Here is a 7,076-nt window from a genome sequence, read left to right as displayed (position 1 = left end):
CTTGAGGTGACATGATACAATAATTTAAAAAAAAAAAAAAAAATGTTGGTAGAATTTAAATCAAAAGTTTGTTCCAGGTGAATTTGAAGGTGAAAGGATCCAAAGATGAAATTATTCTCTTTCACTTTATTATAAGTAGTTGAACTTTTGGGTAATCTTCTAATTAATTACTAAAGAGAGGAGTATAAGAATAATTTTTTTTAACCAATTGTATGCTGGAGAAGTGGGAATTAATTGATTAAAACTTTAATTCTTTAGTTTGTTTGATTCCATTTAATAATTAATTAACATAATTGTGATTAGAGTTAGTAAATAGTAACTAATCTGTCATTTATATATAGGTTGGAATAAATACCTTTTCCAAAGGAATTAAAGGAACCTTTTCCAAAGGAATTAAAGGAGAGATTGAAAAAGTTAATTAAAGAGGTCACCATGATCTCTGCTGGGCCACCTTGATGTGTGAAAAAAAGAAATCAATTAATCAATTTATATAATAATTGAGAAGTATTTTCAAAAAATAATTAATCCAATAATATAGTGGGATCAGCATACCGCACTTCAGTTTTAATACCATGTTAAGATTAAGAAACTCTGATACGAAAATTTGAATATTAATATTTAAATTCGATAAATTTATTTATATTAAAGTTTTATAACAGTAATGCATACTTCAACTGTCATATTTGGGGTGATAAACTTTTGAATTAATCTATTAATCTTTCCAGAGATATTGCAATCTTATCCTAGAGTTAAAAAATACCCAAAAAAAAAAAATACACTATTAATGATTCTCACTATGAATTCTTTAATCATAAGCAGCTCTAACCAATGTCAGATGTTCTATATTATAATCAATTGTTCCAGAGGATAAGCACTATGAAGTATGAAGTCGAGAATAACAAGGCTGAAAATGATGATTATAGAATATACAAATATATATATATATTATTCTCCGTCACGAAGTTATGTGTAATCAATTGTACATCTTGTCAATGAACAAGTTTTGCATTGAATCCATTCCTGAGTGGCTGGGATGATAAGGTAAATTGAGATATATAGATAGATATAGTCTCAGATTAATTCTTTATCTAAGCAGCAATAATTTATGTGGAGAGTGTGACAGTCACTCTTAATAATTATTGAGGTACGCATAAATTATCTCGGATGCCTTGGTTAAAAAAGAATAAGATTATGCACTGAATATATATATAATAATCCCACGTTAAACATTATATAAAAGAAATTTCAAAAACTGCTAGTGCTGAGAACATAGAAAGTTGAAATGTAGAATTACATGGTCTTTCCTGAGAGTGACAAGTGATTCTGAGAGAATAAATTAAAGGAAAATTTTCAATGTAACTTTATCTACACAAAAATTAATTTAATAAAGTGAACTTGATGGTTTTCATTAATTTAGTTTACCTTCTATTCCTCTTGCTTTCTTATCTTCTTTTCTCTATAGATTCTCTCTCACTCCTGTTCATGTCACCAGAAACACCTACAACACAATCTCACCTTGTATTGTTTATACTTCACTGGCTCAACTTTGTTTAATAAAAATAATACAATATTAAATTAAGTTGATATTCAATATTGATTATATATGGATTGGATGAGAATTCCTCAAAGTATTCTCAAATTTAATACCAAAGTTGGGAAATATAGTACTTGTTTAATGGGAATATTCCCAGGTCTCACTATCTTATCAAAGATAATAGTTAACATAAGCATGATTGTAAACAAATGGGAACCATACGCTCCTATTTGGTCAAACACCTAGCGACAAACTTCTATGTTCCTTTTATTACAGTATTTTTGAACAAGATCCTGGATAACAAGCCTAAAGATTTTGATGTATACAAAAAAAAAATTGTAAAAGTTCGGGAAATGATCCTAATTTATTTATTTTTCTGCATAGCTTACGCTTGTGTGTGGTTTTATAGAATCAAAAGGAGGTTATATCTAAAAGTTTTTGGGAAAGAAAATATTTTCTTTTATAAAAGTATGGTGATGTCTAATAGTTAATTTTCTAGCAAGAATCACATGAACTAACATGAAACTTGACCAAAAATAATTTTATTGAAACCAAAGTTTTACTGTTTTCATTGAAAGTTATAAGGCTCCATTTGGTTTACTTGTTTGCAGTTTTTAGAAAAGTTTTTTGAAAAAAGTTAAAAAAAGTTGAATTGAGCGGGTATTACGATGTAGGATTTGAAAATTAATAAAATACCCCCTATGTTTGTTTATTTACAAAAAGAACCTTATAATAAAACTTTGAAAGTTAACAAAAACACCCCCAACCCACCCATTGAATAATCACAGCCGGCCACCACCGCCGGAGGGTGGCCGGACTCGCCGTATCCTTGTGAGTTTTACATGTTAATTACAGCTGGTTTTTGAAGACACAACTTTTTCTAAATTTAGTCAAGGTATAACTTAACTTTGTCTTGTTCAAACAAATTTCTAACAATGAATACTGAGCTTATTGAAAAAAAGAATGGGAAGGGGTAGGACTTTTCTCTTTCTGTCTCTATTGTGAATGTTAGTATTTTTTAAAATACGAACCTCGTCAAATTGTGTTGATGAACAGTTTACTCACATCATTTAATGTTAATCATGCAAGCAAGCTGCAACTCAACCAAACTCATGCAAGCTAAGGGTGACTTGAAGACAGGTTTTTAAGTCTTTTTACATCAGCCATATTAGTTAAAACAAGTTGAGTTTTGGCGCCATTTCTTCTACAGCACTTTTAGTGCTCTCTAACAAACTGCAAGTTGCAGCACAAGTGGCAATGCAAGTTGCAGATCGGATGGCCACCAAACGATAGCTGAAGCTTATGTTCAATGGAGGAGATTGTATGAACCTCCAAGTATCTTTGTGTATAAATTGTAGCCGTAGCCAAGATTTCTTGTACATTGAAAATTCTTGTGAAAAGAATAGAGAAACACAGCTTTTATACTCCTTTTTTTTTTTTGCTACTTTTATCTTTTCATGGTATCAGAGCTGCCGACAGACGTCAATGGCAGACCCTAAAGGATCCTCGTCTTCAACTTCAGTTGCAGATGAAAAGATGACAAATTCGATTTCAACCCCACCTTTAAGCAACACACTCCCAACTATTTCGGTAAAACTAGGAGAAAGAAACTATGCCTACTAGAAATCTTAAGTGCTTCCAGCCTTGAAAGCTTATGACCTGGAAGGCTTTGTTACAGGTGAAAAATCTTGTCCTATAACTTTTATTCTTGTTGATGAATCTAAGAGAGAAGTTAATTCTGAGCATTTAATGTGGAAGAAAGTTGATCAGTTTTTGTTTGGATGGTTAAATTCATCTATATCAGAAACAATGTTTCGGCATGTAGCAAACTATGAAACTGCTTATGATATATGGCACACCTTAGAGATGCACTTGCTTACTGATTCTAAGGCTAGAGTGTTGGATTTACGAAATCAGTTACAGACAACTAGGAAGGATAACTCAAGTATAAATGATTATGTCTTAAACATGAAAGAAATAGTTGTTTCTTTAACCACTAGTGGCGTGACTGTTAGTGATGAGGAGTTATTGCTCTATATTCTTGATGGCCTTGGCTCTGAATATGATGTCATGGTTGCTACCTTAACATCAAGAAACAATGAGGTGTCCTTACAGGAAACTCAATTTTTGTTGCACAAACACGAAATGAGGTAGAAAAGCAAAATTCGGCTTACTTAGGCTTTCATGAAGCTTCTGCATTTCTTGATCACAAGCAATCTCTTCCTCTGTCACAAAATGTGTCAATAAGTAGCAATTCATATCAACAAATGCCTCAAGATCCACAATCTCTGCCTCCACATCAAGATGAACACAAAAATGTCTATCACGACACTCAGCAATTTCAAACCTTTAATCTGGCTTTTGGTAGGGGCAGAGGTAGAGGTAGAAATTTTTACAAACCATGACTGATTTTTCAATTATGTGGAAAGCCAGGTCATATGACCATTCAGTGTTATCATCGTTTTGACACTAATTTTCAAGGACATCAAAACCACATACCTCAGTTTGGGATGCACTACAATAATCCACAACAATCTTCACAACATGTAACTCTTGCACAAGCCTATTTTGCAAATACAACAAATTCATATGCTTCCTATGGTACACCACAGTCTTTTCCCATGTCTACACCCATGGTTCCTCATCCATTACAGTTCCAGAATACTTCACATATGAATCAATCATCTCTTCATAATTTGAATCAATCTACTGTAATAACTCATTCTGTTGGAAATTAGACAAGTCCAACTGCAACACCACTCATGGTGACTAATCTTGGTTTATTGACTGTGAAGCCACTCATCATATCACACCAGATCCCCAACATCTTCCTTATAAAAATTAGTATATTGGATCAGATTCTCTTTAGGTTGGCAGCGGTCAATGTCTTGACATCTCTCACCCAGGTTTGGCATTTATTTCTTCCCCTTGTGTAAATAAATCCTTGTAGCTTAAAAATATACTTTGTGTTCCTCAAGTTACCAAAAATCTCCTTAGTATTTCCAAAATTACAAGAGATAATCATGTGGTAGTTTAATTCTTTACTGATGAATGTGTTGTTAAGGACAAGCTAACTCAGGAGGCTCTGCTTAGAGGGATTATGCGCAATGGTCTTTACCAGCTTACTATTCCTCTGGATTCTATTGAAAATAAACAAGTCACAAGTTCGGCAATGGCTTCTGCTCAATTTCAAGGCTTTGCCAATAAACGCGCAATGTTTTCTTCCCTGAATCAGTCCTTGCTTGAAGACTCTTCAACTTATGTTACTTCTGTCGATCACTCTGGTGCTCTACCTTCTGATTCTGATGTTGCATATAATCCATCTAGTTGTTTAGTATCTTGTACTACACCTAGAATAACTAAAAATAAATTTGTACAAACTAATCCTACAAATGAAGGAGATTTCTGGCATTGCAGACTTGGTCACCCTCATATGTTTGCACTTAGTTCACTTGTTTCACAATTGAATGTAAAGGATCACGCTATTAATAAAATTCAGTTCTGTGCAGCATGTTAGTATGGTAAGCTTCATTAGAACTCTTTCCCTCCATCAGTCTCTCAAACAAGCAAACCTTTTGAACTTATTTTTCTCGATGTTTAGGGTCTTGCACCTGTTACTTCAGCCACTAGTTTCAAGTATTATCTGTTACTTGTTGATGATCACACACATTACTCTTGGATTTATCCACTAAAACTAAAATCTAAAGTACATAATGTTGTTCAACAATTTGTTACATTGGTGGCCCAACAATTTGACAGCAAGATTAAGATCTTCCAATCAGATTGGGGAGGAGAATTTTGTCCTCTTGCTGTATACTTTGCTCAATAGGGAATTCATTTTAGGCATCCCTGCCCTCATGCCCATCACTAAATGGGAAGCTTTAGCGGAAACATCGACATGTGACAAAAGTAGGATTAACTTTGTTAGCTCAAGCCTTTATGCCTCTTAAGTATTGGTGGTTTGCCTTCCACACTATCATGTTCTAATAAATCGATTGCCTTCTAGAGTTCTATCCAACAACTCACATTTCAAATGCTTTTTCATAAAGTTCCAGACTATAAGGCTATTCATATCTTCGGATGTCAGTGTTTTCCTTTCATTAGACCTTATCAACAACATAAGTTTTCTTTTCATATAAAGCAGTGTGTTTTATTGGGTTACAATTCTCAATGAGCAGATTTTTCCTTTTGCCCATGGTTTTTCACTTACCACTACTGATTCTTCTACTGATGTTGGTCTCTCTTTTGCAACTCAGGCTTGGACAATTCCTCATATACCTTCGAAACCTCAAAATTCACCTCAATTTCCATCATCTTCCTCCGCTATTAATTCATCTACACATGACTCTCATATTGTGTCTTCCATAACCTCACCTCTTGAACTATCATCTTCTTCCTTGCCACGTTTGGAAGTTGATCTTCGAGCTTACAAAATCTTGCCTCAGCCCTCACGCATTCTTGCAACCAATGTTCATCTTATGGTCACTTGCAGGAAAGCAGTTGCCCTTATCAATACTTTTCTTCATGAGCATCATGCAGCATATTCATCAGAACATCTTATCACCAGTCACACAGACACGGTTCCTGTTCTCTCTCTTCTATCTAAGACACATGAAGAACCTTCATCAGTCACTGCTGCCTTACAAAATCCACTTTGGGTTCAAGCCATACTTGTTGAGTTTGCTGCCTTACACAATAATCATACTTGGACCTTAGTTCCTTACACTGACGATATGACTCTAGCTGGTCATAAATGGGTTTTCAAGGTCAAGTTAAATGTTGATGGCAGCCTCCAACGTTATAAAGCGCGTCTTATGGCCAAAGGATTTCATCAAACCGCTGGTATTGATTTTTTAGAAACCTTCTCTCTGATTGTTAAGGACTTCACCATTAGAGATATTTTATCCTTAGCTATGCACAATGGATGAGAGGTCCAACAAGTGGACATAAATAACGCCTTCCTCAATGGTGATCTTACTGAGGCTGTTTTCATGACACAACCTGAAGGATTTGTTGACTCCTCTAAATCTCACCATATCTAAATTGCACAAAGCTTTATATGGCCTCAAACAAGACCTCAAGGGCTAGTTCGACAAGCTTAAAACTGTGTTACTGAGCAAAGGTTTCCAAAATTCCACTTTTGATTCTAGTCTCTTTTATCTTATTCAAGATTGCAAGGTAGTTAATATTCTAGTTTATGTTAATGATATACTGTTGACTGGTAATAACTGTAAGTAATTGATCTACCATACACAGCGGAAAAAAAATATTCAATCGGTAAATCAATTACCTTTCTTTGCCTAGATCCAAGCATAGATTATACTGTTTGCATGTTTATAAACAAAATCTATATAAAGTAAATCCATTCAAGGATTAGAATACTTACGTACGTTTGGAGGCTCCTTCGAATATCTCTGATTTCAGACAGGAATACTGTTCATTGTCTATTGTTCACGGTTACTATTCACCATCTACTGTTCATGTGATTTTTTGCCAATCGATCCAAAGTAGGATCGCACTTACGGAAGTCCACATGAAGATA

The sequence above is a fragment of the Pistacia vera genome, unplaced genomic scaffold (assembly GCF_008641045.1).
Source record: "Pistacia vera cultivar Batoury unplaced genomic scaffold, PisVer_v2 Contig154, whole genome shotgun sequence".
In the NCBI taxonomy this organism is placed as follows: Eukaryota; Viridiplantae; Streptophyta; class Magnoliopsida; order Sapindales; family Anacardiaceae; genus Pistacia; species Pistacia vera.
This window is presented reverse-complemented; position numbering follows the sequence as displayed.